The sequence below is a fragment of the Triticum aestivum genome, chromosome 3A (assembly GCF_018294505.1).
Source record: "Triticum aestivum cultivar Chinese Spring chromosome 3A, IWGSC CS RefSeq v2.1, whole genome shotgun sequence".
NCBI classification, from domain to species: domain Eukaryota; kingdom Viridiplantae; phylum Streptophyta; class Magnoliopsida; order Poales; family Poaceae; genus Triticum; species Triticum aestivum.
Genome location: NC_057800.1, coordinates 680,997,009 through 681,013,441, shown reverse-complemented (window position 1 = coordinate 681,013,441; position 16,433 = coordinate 680,997,009).

The following is a 16,433-nucleotide window of genomic DNA, read 5'->3' as shown; positions in this document are numbered from 1 at the left end:
CTCCGGTTGGCTTCCCCGGGAGGCAAACGGGGGATCAAGAAGGAATTTTGGAGGACTAAACTGAATAACTTTGTACACAGGTTGCTTCCCCCCTGGCTACTTCCCGGACTACGGATATTGCCGAACTGCAACAGAAGCTTGATGTGGCCGAGGATGACATTACATTGATCAATATGCGTCTTGACGAGTCGCAAGGTATGTATTCGGAGCAGTCTTTGTACATGCATTTTTGTGATATAAGCATGACACTGAAAACTATACCTGGCTGTAGATGGTGCTGCCAGCGTTGAAATTCTTCGGGCGGAGCTAGCCCGGGCCAAAGAGGAGGCCCGGTGTAGTAATGCAGCTGCCGAGAAGGCATCGGCTGAGTTAGAAGCCGAACAGGCTGCTCGGCGTCAAGACGAGGAGAAGATATCCATGATGGCGCTTGAGCTAAAAAGTGTTGCCAGCCGCTGTGAGCTCATTGAGAAGGAGAAAGAAGCCAAAATGGCTGAAATTGAAAAGGCTTTACGAGAGGCAAGAGAAGCGCGGACTGAATCCAGAGCGGCCCATGAGGAGATCCAGCAAGCTGGGGAGATTGTGGCTGGTAAGCCATTTTTACGACACGCTAAGTTCGGCGACCCGAACTATGCTCAGCTGAACAAATTGTGGAGTTTCCCGGACGAGTTTTTAGACTTGCCGAAGAGTTCTTCCGATGCGGTGTAGTATTATCAGGCGCGAGAGGGGTACGCAACGGAGAAGCTTTTCTGGTCACAGTTCGGCGCATCGAAGCGCCCCCTGTTGCTGAATGAGCAGATGTTCCAGTGGGCCGAGCTTCATAGGATATCCAGTGCTGCTATGAAGAACGTCATAATCCAGTTATGGCCAACCGAGCTTGTTTCGAATAATTACTTTGGCTTGGTGCAACAGGTTGTTGACGTAGTGCCGCGTATTGATGCTGTGAAGCGACCGGTGTGCATCGAGGGTGCCCGGATAGCTTTTGCCTGAGTCAAGACATTCTGGGGGGATATGAAGGACATCGACGTTGCGGTGAAGAGTCCGCCCAAGGGCAGGGACCGCCACGAACTGGAGCATTATTTTGAAGACGTCCCAGTAGCCGCCCGCTTGATAGAGGGTCAATGCTCGAAAGACATAATGTTCGAGTGAGGTGTATAAGAATTGTACGAGACAATTTTATAGTGAATCTATTTGTATATTGTGCTTGAAAGCTTGTGTTCCTCCTGTGCGGCCATTTTAATATAAACTGAAAGATTTCCAGTCGTTAGCTTAAACCCCCTTGTAGGAAGTACAGGTGTATTCGAAAAAGCATATGGTCACTCTTGACCCAACGTCTTGGTCCATAAAGGAGGTGTCAATGCGGCGAACCAGGCAACCAGACTATAGGGTGTTAACACTTTCACTTAGCCATAGGAGTTTTATGGTGGGTCTACGACATAGCCCCTAGTATGTATGCGGCTTATTCATACGATGTGTTTACATAATTGACCGGAAAAGAGGTCCTTCGTGTGACACGGAGGAATCGCTAGAGACTCCGATAAGTCATCGAGTGGTTGACCAGCTCTCGCCGCATCATGACAGTCAGTTTTCGGCTTTCTCTACTGAAGTGCGTCACAAGGTGAACCGGTAGCACAATCGCAGTAGTTCTCCCTTTACTACCCTACCCGATAGAGCGGAACATAGGATAGCAAACACAGGAGCCGGGCAACCCAATATTGACCCAAGACATAATTCGGAGCTGATGCATATAAGGCCAAACTCGCGATGCCGAAGTATGCTGTAAAAGTTGTTCGGACTTTGTTGGCAACTCATTTGTTCCTGTACGGAGCCCCTGGCAAGTTAAGCCGGGGTATGTTTGGGAAACAACCATGGGAGGCGTATTCATTTGCGGAAAGACGCGGGTGATTAATTTGGATAGTATGAACTGGGACCTGAGCGATATGCCAATGATTAATATATATATATATATATATATATATATATATATATATATATATATATATATATGTATGCCACGACCTCGGTCATTTGATATGCCCTGGGTCGAAGGCAGAGGAAAAAAGGCATGTTATAGGCTCTAAAAAAGAGTGCGGTCTACAAAAGTTTATTTTTGGACCTCCTGTCGCACGTCTGCGCCGCCTGTCCTCAGCGAGGAGAATCCTTGAAGGAGGTAGCCCCGTAGGTTAGTGTATGGATCCAAACTCCGATGGAGTCGGTCTTAAGTGATTCTCCTTTGCGCTACCTGCTTTTAAGAAGTATTGAAAAGAAAAAAAGGAAGTATATAAAAAACGTTACCGGAATGTTTGCAGACTTATCTATATTGTGCTTCCGCCGATGCCCATGGTATCTTAAGTGCGTAGTTATGTATGCGCGGTATAGCTTCATCGTGTATATGAGATGGGTGGCAGAAGCCGAACTGCTATTTCTGTTCCGGATTGGTCGGTCTTCAGGGGGAGATTCCTTCTGGCTCTCTGCATTTAGCTGTTGAACCATTCCGTCGTCCATATTGCCTTGCGCCCCCCTTCCCTTGTGCTCGGTGTTGAGCTTGCCGGCCTCCTTGAGGACCCAACAGCTTCTGTTGGTATGATTGGCTGGTTTATTGGGGTGGCCGTGTATCTGGCAGGGTCGGTCTAGTATCCTGTCTACGTTGGATGGTCTGTCTCTGTTCACCTTGAATGGCTTTTTCTGTTGACCGGGCTTGGGATTGCTGAATCCGGCGTTAACTGTTGTGTCGTGTTATCTATCGTTATCATTGCGACTGTTGTATTTGCTTCGTCGTGGCTTGCCATTGCAGTCTCGGATTTTGAAAGTGCCTGAGTTGCTGGTGCTATTACTTTTACGAGTGAGCTAGGTGTCTTCCCCCGCGCAAAAGCGGGTCACTAGAGCGGTAAGGGCTGTCATGGATCTAGGTCCTTCTTGACCGAGGTGGCATGCAAGCCATTCGTCCCGGACACTGTGTTTGAAGGCCGCGAGGGCTTCCGCGTCCGGACAGTCGACAATTTGGTTCATTTTAACTAAGAACCTGGTCCATAGCTTCCTTGCTGACTCTCCGGGCTGCTGGACAATGTTATTTAGGTCGTCGGCATCCAGTGGCTGGACATATGTTCCTTGGAAGTTGTTGCGAAAGGCGTCCTCCAAGTCCTCCCAGCTGCCAATAGAATTTTCCGGCAGACTGTTTAACCAGTACCGAGCTGGTCCTTTGAGTTTTAGTGGTAGGTATTTGATGGAGTGAAGGTCATCTCTGCGGGCCATGTGGATATGGAGGAGGAAGTCTTCAATCCATACCGCGGGATCCGTTGTTCCATCGTATGATTCGATATTCATGGGTTTGAACCCGTCTAGGAATTCATGCTCCATTACTTCATTTGTGAAGCATAGAGGGTGTGCGGCGCCTCTATGTTGGGCCACGCTGCGACGTACCTCTGACGGAGTCCATTTGCGGATTTCAGCCCGGTCGGGGCTAGGTTTGTCACGTCCAAATCGGTGGCCGTCGTCATGTGTCGAGGTGTGTCCTTGTGATCCGTAGATCGCTCTTGGGTATCCTGTTTTACTACCCCAGCCCTATTGAAGGTTGTATGTACAACCTTGAGATGTTTTGTTCTTGCCTTTACGGCAAGGTAGGGCGGTCTGTAGTTTGGCTTGAGTTGCCGCTTTAACCGGACCAAGTTGTGGTCGACCTGCCGCATTGTGTGATGATCGTACGAGCTCGAACACCTTATCGTCACCCTGGGGTAGCGATCTATGCTTAGGGTAGCTTTTGGCTGGGCTACCAAGGCCATATTTTTCGGCGGCTAGGACTTCGGTCCATCTATCATTAAGCAGATCTTGGTCAGCTTGAAGCTGCTGCTGCTTCTTCTTCAGGCTCCTTGCAGTGGCTATTAGTTGGCGCTTTAAGCGCTCCTGCTCGCGAGGTTCCTCGGGCACGATGAAATCTTCTGCGTCGAGGCTCACCTCATCCTCAGAGAGCGGAAGGTAATTGTCGTCCTCCGAATCTTCATGCATGGCATGTTTACCGGGGCTATCCTTCCTACTGTCCCATTCATCATTAATTGTATCAACGGGGTCTTCGTTGTCTTCGGCGTCATTGTCCATGTCGTCGATATTCTCGGAGTCGTAATCAAGTGTTTTGGTCGAATCCTCGACTGTTGCTATGAAGTGGGTGGCGGGTGGGAAGCAAAATTCTCCATCGTCAGCCCCTAGCTCGAGCCGGATATAGCTCGGCTGGGAGTCCTCCACCAAGGACAGGTTTTTTAATGAGTGTAGCACGTCGCCCAAAGGCGAGTGTTGGAAGATGTCTGCGGCGCTGAATTCGAAGATTGATAAACGATCAAGCTCAGCGTCCGCAGGCTCGCGTGGTTCGGAACCCACAGCCGGAGATGAGTCCGGTGTTCCGGTGACATAGGCATCGAGTGAGATTGGGTCCCTGTACGGCTCCAACGCCGTGGAATCTTCAGCCTCCGTGGTGGGGTTAATCCTCCCATCTTTGGATGGTGCGACCTTCTCCGGCTCTAGAGCTAGAGCGGTTACAGGAGCCATCTCCTGGATGCGGCCCGATGATAGATTTAAGTCATGATCAAAGGGGTGATCGGGAGCGGCTACCGCGGTAGCGAATCCGGCGAAGATCAAGTCTCCATGGATGTCCGCGGCGTAGTTTAAGCTCCCGAATCTGACCTGATGTATAGGGCGTAGCTTTCGATCTGCTCCAGGTGGCTAAACGAGTTACCCCGCAGTGCGAAGCCGCCGAACACAAAGATCTGCCCGGGGGGAAAGCTCCTCCGCAGACAACGCCATTATTGATGATTGAATGGGGCCATCAAACCTTTGAGCGACAGCATAGAGGAACTCTCAATGAAAGCACCAATGTCAGTGTCAAAACCAGCAGATCTCGGGTAGGGGGTCCCGAACTGTGCGTCTAAGGTTGATGGTAACAGGTGACAGGGGACACGAAGTTTTACCCAGGTTCGGGCCCTCTTGATGGAGGTAACACCCTACGTCCTGCTTGATTGATATTGATGGGTATGAGTATTACAAGAGTTGATCTACCACGAGATCGTAATGGCTAAACCCTAGAAGTCTAGCATGTATGACTACGGTATTGAGTATCCCCTATCCGAACTAAGTCCTATGGTTTATATAGACACCGGGGAGATCTAGGGTTACATAGAGTTAGTTACATAGAGTCGGTTCACAGCCCATCAGTCCGGCCCATAAACAGGCCGGACACCCGAGGACCCCTTAGTCCAGGACTCCCTCAGCGGCCAAGGGCAGCCACGCGCCCCCTCCCCCTCTAGTCCGAATTAGACAAGGAGGGGGCGACGCCCCCCTTTCCTTCTCTTCATCTCCCCCTTCCTTCCCTTCTCCTACTCCTACTAGGAAAGGAGGAGTCCTACTCCCGGTGGGAGTAGGACCCCCCCCCCCTTGGCGCGCCCTCCTCCTTGGTCGGCCGCCTCCCCCTAGCTCCTTTATATACGGGGGCAGGGGCACCCCATGGACAGAACAATTGATCATTGATCTCTTAGCCGTGTGCGGTGCCCCCCTCCACCATAATCCACCTCAGTCATATCGTAGCGGTGCTTAGGCGAAGCCCTGCACCGGTAGCATCATCATCACCATCACCACATCGTCGTGCTGACGAAGCTCTTCCTAGAAGCTCTACTGGACCGTGAGCTCGCGGGACGTCACCGAGCTAAACGTGTGCTGAACGCGGAGGTGCCGTACGTTCGGTGCTGAGGATCGGTCGATCGTGAAGATGTACGACTACATCAACCGTGTTGTTATAACGCTTCCGCTTACGGTCTATGAGGGTACGTAGACAACACTCTCCCCTCTTGTTGCTATGCATCACCATGATCTTGCGTGTGCGTAGGAATTTTTTTGAAATTACTACGTTACCGAACATTTACATCGATCTAGATGACTCTAAGTCTCGATCTGGATACATATTGACAGTGGGAGCAATTACCTAGAATAGCTCCATGCAGAGCATTGTAGACATAGAAATTTGCGAAATACATACGAATTTGAATGTTGTAGACCCATAGACTAAACTTCTCCCACAAGCAAAACATGATCACCCTTTGGGTGTTAATCACATAGCGATGTGAACTAGATTATTGACTCTAGTAAACCCTTCGGTTATTAGTCACATGGAGATGTGAACTAATCACATAAAGATGTGAACTAGATTATGGACTCTAGTGCAAGTGGGAGACCGAAGGGAATATGCCCTAGAGGCAATAATAAAGTTATTACTTATTTCCTTATATCATGATAAATGTTTATTATTCATGCTAGAATTGTATTAACCGGAAACTTAGTACATGTGTGAATACATAGACAAACAGAGTGTCACTAGTATGCCTCTACTTGACTAGGTCGTTGAATAAAAGATGGTTAAGTTTCCTAGCCATAGACATGAATTGTCATTTGATTAACGGGATCACATCATTAGAGAATGATGTGATTGACTTGACCCATCCGTTAGCTTATCACGATGATCGTTTAGTTTGTTGCTATTGCTTTCTCCATAACTATACATGTTCCTATGACTATGTGATCATGCAACCTCCGAATACCAGAGGAACACTTTGTGTGCTTCCAAATGCCACAACGTAACTGGGTGATTATAAAGGTGCTCTATAGGTGTCTCTGATGGTGTTTGTTGAGTTGGCATGGATCAAGATTAGGATTTGTCAGTCCGATTGTCGGATAGGTATCTCTGGGCCCTCTCGGTAATGTACATCACAATAAGCCTTGCAAGCAATGTAGCTAATGAGTTAGTTACGGGTTGTAGCATTACGGAACGAGTAAAGAGACTTGCCGGTAACGAGATTGATCTAGGTATTGAGATATCGACGATCGAATCTCGGGCAAGTAACATACCGATGACAAAGGGAACAACGTATAACGGTATGCGATTTGACCAATAAAGATCTTCGTAGAATATGTAGGAACCAATATGAGCATCCAGGTTCCGCTATTGGTTATTGACCGGAGACATGTCTCGGTCATGTCTACATAGTTCTCGAACCTGTAGGGTCCGCACGCTTACCGTTCTGTGACGATCAGTATTACGAGTTTATGTGTTTTGATGTACCGAAGGTAGTTTCGAGTCCCGGATTTTATCACGGACATGACACGGAGTCTTGAAATGGTCGAGATGTAAAGATCAATATATTGGAAGCCTATGTTTGGACATCGGAATGGTTCCGGATGAAATCGGGATTATACCGGTGTCCGGGAGGTTACCGGAACCCCCCAGGAGGTATATGGGCCTTATTGGGCCTTACTGGAAATGAGGGGGGCTGGCCCCCCTTTCCTTCCTTCTTCCCTCTCATTCCTTCTCTCCTAATGCCAACAAAGGGAAAGGGGGGAATCCTACTCCCGGTGGGAGTAGAACTCCTTGGGGCGCGCCTAGAGAGGCCGCCCCCTCCCCCCTCCTCCACTCCTTTATGTACGGGGGAGGGGGCACCCCATAGACACACAAGTTGATCATTGATCTTTTAGCCGTGTGCGGTGCCCCCCTCCACCATAATCCACCTCGGTCATATCGTAGCGGTGCTTAGGCGAAGCCCTGTTCCGATAGCAACATCATCACTGTCATCACGCCATCGTGCTGACGGAACTCTCCCTCGAAGCTCTACTGGATCATGAGCTCGCAGGACGTCACTAAGCTGAACGTGTGCAGATCGCGGAGGTGTCGTACCTTTGGTGCTAGATCGGTCAATCGCGAAGATGTACGACTACATCAACCACATTGTCATAACGCTTCCGCTTATGGTCTACGAGGGTACGTAGACGATACTCTCCCCTCTCGTTGCTATGCATCACGATGATCTTGCGTGTGCGTAGGATTTTTTTTGAAATTACTGTGTTCCCCAACACCAACTACACGTGTATAGAACCCAGAAACCCTAGATAGCATGGGATCAAATCACATAGACCAAAACATGGACTAGAACATGTGTAGGTGGGCACCAGAGAGCAACTACAGCAATATAGAAACATCACCAACATCCATTGCCACTACCACTTCTAGATAGAGGAGGAGGAAGGAGAGGAGCTCACTGACGAAGTTGGAGTCATAGCAGAGACACGATGACACCACGGTTGCGGTGCAGTCAACCAACATCGTCCAGGTGATGCAGGGGAACGCCAGGAGTCACGAGAGCACAACCACAGCGACACGTGCATGCACCCAGGCATGGAGGCGTCCCCAAAGGCACAACCGCATGGAGGCGTCACCCAAGGGCACACCGCAGCATGGTGTGCTGCTGGTGACGCGAGGAGACTAGCCATGTCGCCGGAGCATGCCTACAATGATGACCTGCAAGGGCACAAGGCTATTGCATTTCTCTATAAGTAAATGTCGAATCCCAAAGGGAGCAAATAGGAAGACCCTACAAACACCGCAACTACGTTGTCTGCGTAGTGTGTTCGCACCCAAACCATAGTTTGAAAATAGTCTATTCTATCGTTTGTCGGGGAAGCGATAATAAAAAGGTGTTCTTTACTAAACTACAAGTTAGAATGCCAAAATAAACCAAGTTATAACATAAAGTAAAAGGGTGGTTTGTAACTATGGGATTGGATAGAGCGAAAGGCGGTGTCTAAGTTTCGCTCTCACTAGTACTAGAGGGGCACCTTAGTGGCAGCGACATGCTAGTTGTCGGAGTAAATGACCACGGATAGCCTAGCCGGCTCCCCCTGGCCTTTCTGAAAAAATTACGAGCCGATCCGACCCTCAAGAATCCAAGACGTGGGGCCGCCTTCCCCTGGACGGCTGTCTCCCAGGCCGACTATCGGAAGGCGGCCCGACTCCAGCCCTCATGAAGAAAGCCGCGGGAGGGCTGGCTCCGAGAAGCCGGCCGCGAGAAGGACGGCTCCAAGAAGCCGACTCCCACAAAGCGGTCAAGATCGTACCCTCGAAGTCTGCATCCACATAACGGCGACGTGACGGGGCGTGGCTACAGTAAAGCCTGCCACCCCCGAATCCCCGAGCACGCCTGGCACAGTGCGCTGTACGGGTGGCCATGACCCGTCCGGTGCGGCACTGTTGCCATGTCGACCCTGATGTCATCCACGACGGGCTGCCAGCGCGGCCCACGGGCGGTGGGTCCCTTCGAGCAGAGAGACACCCGAAGGCGGCCAAGCACCCCCAGTCGGTCCCAGACGGAGCCGGCTCCCTACAGCCGGCTTGCCACCTCCCTCGAAGGAGACGCCCCATTAAGGAGACAAGACGCGGTGAGGCTACAGTGATCACCCGCCGGACGGCGGCGCTGTAGCCACGCCCACCTCGATGAAGCCCTCATCACCAGGATTGAGCAACAGTAACCAGCCACCGACAAGGCCCTGGACAGTGGGGCCTGCCTGTCGACCCAGGAGCCGGCAGCCGGCGGGACCCACCAGCCGGCGGGCCCCAGCAGCCGGCGCAGAAGCCGGCGAGTGTAGACACAGATGGCTGGGCTCCACGCCCAGCCGGATTACCATTGTACCCCCGGGGGGTAGGCCTATATAAACCCCCCGGGACACCCATGCAAAGGGTTGATACTTGCTAGTTTTAAAAACCACATAGGGAGGAGAAGAGAACGGGCAGAGCCCTTCTTCCTCCTCTCGCCAAACAGCTCAAGGAGCATCGTGTAGCTACTTGTTCATCTAGTGATCATGCGGAGACCCCGCAGAGCAGCAGTAGGGGTGTTATCTCCACGGAGAGCCCCGAAGCTGGGTAAGATTCGCCGGCATGCATGTCTTCGCCTCATCCCGCTTCCAGGCACCGGCGACGTCTTACTGGCTCCCACAATGATAAGCCACCCGTTGGCATATGTCGCACCTACCACCCGACATTTGGCGCCCACCGTGGGGCCAGGTGCACCGTCGTCCGGAGACCTGTTCTGGACTGGAACCTTCTTCCTCCCCCGTGAGCGTAGCCAGCCCGGCACGCCCAATGGCGCTTGCCACGACGCGCTGCAAGGCGTCACCAACGTCTGCGCAGTGAACGGCCTCGCCGATCTCCTCGACAAGACCCTCATCTTCGACGAGCTCGCCTCCGACGCGGGCACCGACCACCTCGTCAACCACCTCGGCCAGCTCCATGTCTCCGGCAAGCCTGCCGTGGAACTGGAGTCGGTTGGCTCCACCGATCCGATGCCCGTCGACTCCGACACGGCCTCATTCGACACCTTCCTCACCGACGTCACGATCTACAATGACCCGCTTCCCCAGGCCGATGGCTGCGACGCTATCACCACCGAGGTGATGGTCATCGGCCACGGCGGTGCTGCTGACGAGAGCGCCCACGACGCCCCGCACGCGGCGGTCCACAACTTGTCCATCCCCCTTCCGGCCGATGTCGATGCTGAAGCACTGGAAGCTTGCCGCCTCGCCCTCCTCGCAGAGGGCCGGAAGTTGGTTTCCATGAGACGCCTCGCTGAGGCCCACCGACGCGAAGCCGACCGCGCTGCCTTTGGCACGCCGCCCCCAGGCGGGCCCAGCCGGGTCGGCGTTGTCAGACAGCGCGGCGCTGTCATTGCCGATATGTTAGGAGTCGACCGCCCAGTCTACGCCACTCCACTCGAGAACCTGCGTGCCGCCCAGGCGGCCGTAGACGAGCTAGACGGACTGGGGGCCGAAGAACTCCCCCACATGACCCAACGCATCCAGCAGCTAAATGATGTAGCCGCGCAGCGGCACGAAGCCGACGCCCGCGTGGAAAGCCCTCCCCCGCGCCGAGATCACGGCGCGACATCCCGGACACCGACTACGGGTAGAGACCGCGCGCAGCGCGAGAAAGAGCCGGCTGCCAGCCGAAGCCAAACCCGAATCTCCATCGAGCGAGACGCAGAAGGCCACCCCCGGGCCGTGGAGTGGCGAGGCAACCCGCCTCCGCCTCGGCCCCGTGGAGAGAGATATCCCACCCCGCCGCCTGTTGCGCATTCGACTCTTAGCGGCCGACTGGGTCGCCGCGAAGGAGTCGGCAAAAACGACGCCCGCCATTGGATCGACCGCCTGGCGCGATCCCTGGCGCTGGAAGAAGAAGACGATGTCGGTCCGCCCTACTTCGGCCCCCGCATCCGCGACGAGCCCTTCCCCAAGGGTTTCTCGCTCCCAAGAGACACGCCCAAGTACAACAGCTCCGTGAAGCCGAAAGATTGGTTGATCGACTACTCCACGGCGGTTAGCATAGCCAACGGCAACAGGCGCGTTGCCGTGAAATATGTGCCCCTCATGCTGCAAGGCACGGCGCGGACCTGGCTCAACAGCCTCAAGCCATACAGCATCAACAGCTGGCTAGATTTCACAGAAGCTTTCATCCGCAACTTCACCAGCACCTACAAGCGGGCTCCCAAGCCCAGACAGCTCTCTTTGTGCGTACAAGGCCCCGCCGAGTCTACTCGTGACTACCTCACGCGTTGGGCCGAGCTCCGCAACTCTTGCGAGGGGGTGCACAAGGTGCAAGCCATAGAGTACTTCACTACCGGGTGCCGAGAAGGCGCCCTCCTCAAGCACAAGCTTCTCTGCGACGAGCCGACTACCCTCGACTAGCTTCTGGACATAGCGGACAAGTACGCCACCGCCGACTCCTCAATGAAGACCAAGCTCCGGATAGACGCGTCCGGGAAAGTACTCAACCTGGCGCCCAAGACGCCGGCTGGAGATTCCGGCCGACGCCCACACCCGAACGACCACAAGCGCAAGGGCCCCACGCCGCCTCCCGCCAGTCGGCAGGTGGCCATAGTCGAAGACGAGCCGCCCGTAGGGCGGCCCGCGCCCAAGAAACCCAAGGGCGGCAGGCCGGCTTGGCAGCCAGCCTTCTCCTACGAGCAAACTCTCGACGCCCCGTGCAAGTTCCACAGTGGCGCGAAGCCGTCCAACAACACAACCCGGAAGTGCCATTGGCTCACCCGAATCTCCAAAGGCGAAGGGCTGGCGCCGCCTCCGCCTGCCGGACCGCCGCCTCCGGCTCCGCAGCCGCCGACCGTTTGGCCCGCAGTCGGAGCCGTGCATGATGAGTTCCCCGACGAGCATGCCGCCTATGTCATCTTTACAAGCCAGCACGAAGACCGGCGCAGCAAACTCCGAGAGCACCAGGAAGTCAGCATGGTCGCTGCCAACCCCGCCTAGCACATGCACTGGTCAGAAAAACCTATCAGCTGGAGCCGGGCCGACCACCCAGAGGTGATGCCATCTCCCGGATCTTACGCATTGGTTCTGGATGCCACCCTTGCAATGGACAGACGCGCCGCCCGTTTCTCCCGCATGCTGATAGACGGCGGGAGCAACATCAACATCTTATACCGTGACACCCTGGAGAAGCTGAACGTCAAGACGAAGCAACTCATGCCTACTCGGACAGTGTTCCATGGCATCGTACCCGGCTTGTCCTGCACCCCCATTGGCAAGATCAAGATTGATGTGCTCTTTGGGGACATGGAGCATTTCCGCCGGGAAGCGATCTGGTTTGAAGTAGTGGACCTGGAGAGCCCCTACCATGCATTGCTTGGCCGACCTGCCTTGGCCAGGTTCATGGCGGTTCCCCACTATGCATACCTCAAGATGAAGATGCCGAGCACCAAGGGCATCATCACCATAGCCGGCGATTACAAGAAGTCTTCCGAGTGCGCAGCAGCCAGCAGCCGGTTGGCTGAGTACCTTGTGATTGCCGAAGAGAAGAAGATGTTGGACCGGGTCGTGGCCATGGCCGGCAAGCAGTCGGCCCTGTCCTCCGATCCCAAGGAGTATGATGCCCAAGGATCTTTCTAGCCGGCCAAGGAGACGAAGAAGATACCTCTTGACCCCGAGCACCCAGAGAGGTTTGCCGTCATCGGGGCAAACCTAAACAGCAAATAGGAAGGCGAGCTCGCTGATTTCCTCCGTGAGAATCGGGACATCTTTGCGTGGTCCCCCAAGGACATGCCGGGTGTTCCGAAGGAATTCGCCGAGCACAAACTACACGTCCGAGAAGACGCAAAACCAGTCAAACAACCCCTCCGCCGACTGTCGGAGGAGAAAAGAAGGATTGTGGGAGAGGAGATAGCCCGGCTTCTGGCAGCCGGCTTCATAATGGAAGTTTTCTTTCCAGAGTGGCTCGCCAACCCGGTCCTCGTATTAAAGAAGAACAATAAGTGGCGCATGTGCATAGACTACATGAGCCTCAACAAGGCCTGCCCCAAAGATCCCTTTGCCCTGCCGAGGATTGACCAAGTGATAGACTCCACGGCCGGATGCGAGCTGTTGAGTTTCTTGGATGCTTACTCAGGATACCACCAGATAAAGTTAGATCCGGCTGACCGCCTGAAGACCGCCTTCATCACGCCATTCGGAGCCTTCTGCTACCTGACCATGACATTCGGCTTGAGAAATGCCGGTGCCACTTTTCAGCGTTGCATGCAGAAGTGCCTCCTCAAGCAGCTCGGCAGAAATGCCCACGTCTACGTAGACGACATTGTGGTGAAGACGGAGAAGCGCGGCACCTTGCTGGAAGACCTCAAAGAAACATTTGAGAACCTACGCCGGTTCCAAATCAAGCTCAACCCCGAGAAATGCGTGTTCGGAGTGCCAGCCGGCTAGCTCCTAGGCTTCCTGGTCTCCGAACGCGACATCGAATGCAACCCGGTGAAGATCAAGGCCATTGAGAGAATGGCGATTCCCACCAAACTTCGAGACGTCCAGAAGTTTACCGGATGCTTGGCCTCCCTGAACCCCTTCATCAGTCGGCTCGGAGAGAAAGCCCTCCCCCTGTACTGCCTCATGAAGAAGACCACTCACTTCGAGTGGGATGACCAAGCCGACCAAGCTTGTCACGAGCTGAAGAAGATGCTGGCCACACCGCCGGTCCTGGCGGCGCCGACTGAGAAAGAGCCCATGCTCCTCTACATTGCCGCAACCAGCCGGGTGGTCAGCACCGTCATCGTAGTCCAACGCCCAGAAGAGGGCCGAGCCTAGCCGGTCCAGAGGCCGGTGTACTATTTGAGCGAGGTATTGTCTGCCTCGAAGCAGAACTACCCGCACTACCAGAAGATGTGTTATGGCGTGTACTTCGCTGCCAAGATGCTGAAGCCCTACTTCCAAGAGCATCCCATCACGGTCGTATGCACCGCCCCGCTGGCCGAGATCATAGGCAGCCGGGATGCATCTGGCCGGGTGGCGAAATGGGCCATCGAGCTGGCCCCTTACACGATCTTCTACCAGCCTCGCACCGCCATCAAGTCCCAGGCATTGGTCGACTTCCTCGTCGACTGGGCCGGGACCCAGTACCTACCGCCGGCTCCTGACTCCACTCACTGGCGCATGCACTTTGATGGGTCCAAGATGCGCATCGGCTCAGGAGCCGGCATCGTCCTCACCTCTCCCAAAGGCGACAAGCTCAGATACACGCTGCAAATTCACTTTGCCGCCTCCAACAATGTGGCCGAGTACGAGGCGCTCATACACGGGCTCCGGCTTGCCAAAGAGCTCGGCATTCGCCGGATCCTATGTTATGGTGACTCGGACTTGGTGGTCCAGCAATCATCCGGCGACTGGGATGCCAAGGACGCAAATATGGCAAGCTACCGCTTACTCGTTCAACAAATCAGTGGGTATTTTGAAGGATGCGAGTTCCTCCATGTACCGCGAGCCGACAACGAGCCAGCTGATGCCCTGGCTCGAATAGGCTCCACCCGGCAAGCAATACCAACCGGTGTCTCTCTACAACGCCTCCTCAAGCCGTCTATCAAGCCGTCTCCAGAGTCCGATTCCATCTTCGTGCCGCCTGACCCCAACGCGGCCGGGTCCGGCTCGAAGAACCAAGTAGGTGACCCGGGGACTTCGACAGTCGGCCCAGGGACATCAGTAAGCGGCTCGGGGACTTCCGTAGTTATGCCCGAACCGGGGACTGCCACGCCCGGCTCAGGGACTGTGGTAGTCGGCCCGGGGACTACACCAACACAATAGGCGGCGGCCGACTCCAGCATTTCACCACTCGGCCCGCCCGCCCTGGTCGCAGTAGCCACATTGGTAATAGAAGAAGTCACGGCTCCATCATGGACCCAGTCCATCCTCAACTTCCTAATAAACCAAGACCTGCCGACTAACGAAACAGAGGCAAGACAAGTCCAACGCCGAGCCGGATCATACACAATCGTCAACAGAGAGCTCGTCAAGCGCAGTGTCACTGGAGTCCTCCAGCGATGGTCGAGCAAGAGAAGGGCATTGCAATCCTCAGAGATAGCCACCAAGGAGAATGCGGCCACCATGCGACCTCAAGATCACTCGTCGCCAAAGCCTTCCGCCATGGTTTCTTTTGGCCGACTGCTTTGGATGACGCCAAGGAGTTAGTTAAACATTGCAAAGGGTGCCAACTCTTCAGCTCCAAGCAACACATGCCGGCTTCAGCACTCAAGACCATTCCCCTCACTTGGCCCTTCGCCGTTTGGGGACTGGACATGGTGGGCCCATTCAAGACGGCGTGCGGCGGCATGACACATCTGCTTGTCGCCGTGGACAAATTCACCAAATGGATTGAGGCAAAGCCGATCAAGAAGCTGAATGGGCCGACTGCCATGACATTCATCGTAGATATAACAACTCGGTACGGCGTGCCACACAGCATCATCACCGACAATGGCACGAATTTTGCCAAGGGAGCCTTGGCACGTTTCTGCGTGACGCAAGGCACCCGGTTGGAATTGGCGTCCGTTGCCCACCCGCAGTCAAACGGCCAGGTCGAGCGAGCCAACGGCCTCATCCTTTCCGGCATTAAGCCCCGACTGGTCGTACCACTGGAGCGTTCAGCCGGCTGTTGGCTCGATGAGCTACTGGCCGTCCTCTGGAGTCTTCCCACTACCCCAAACAAGTCAACCGGCTTCACTCCTTTCTTCCTCGTGTATGGTGCCGAGGCAGTCATCCCAACCGACATCGAGTTCGACTCACCTCGGGTAACCATGTACACGGAGGCGGAGGCCAAGGAAGCATGAGAAGACGGCGTCGACCTGCTGGAAGAGGGCCGGCTGTTAGCCCTCAGCCGGTCCACCATCTATCAGTAGGGCCTGCGCCGCTACCACAGCCGGAAGATCAAGCCAAGATCCTTCCAAGAGGGCGATCTTGTGCTCCGGCTGATCCAGCGAACAGCCGGCCAGCACAAGCTCTCGGCCCCTTGGGAGGGCCCCTTCGTCATCAGTAGAGCTTTAGGCAACGACTCCTACTACCTAATCGACGCGCAGAACCCGAAGGCACGAAAGAGAGACGATTCCGGCAAGGAGTCGGAATGACCATGGAATGCTAACCTCCTCCGAAGATTTTACAGTTGAAATATAGTATGTGTCACGCTAACTTTTGTACTAAGTACGAGACAATAGGCCCCCCGAGGAGAGCTCGGGGACTGCCATATTTTATCTATGAATGAAGAGTATCACGCTTATGACCTTGTCATTACATTTACTCTTTCCGTCCGGCACCGG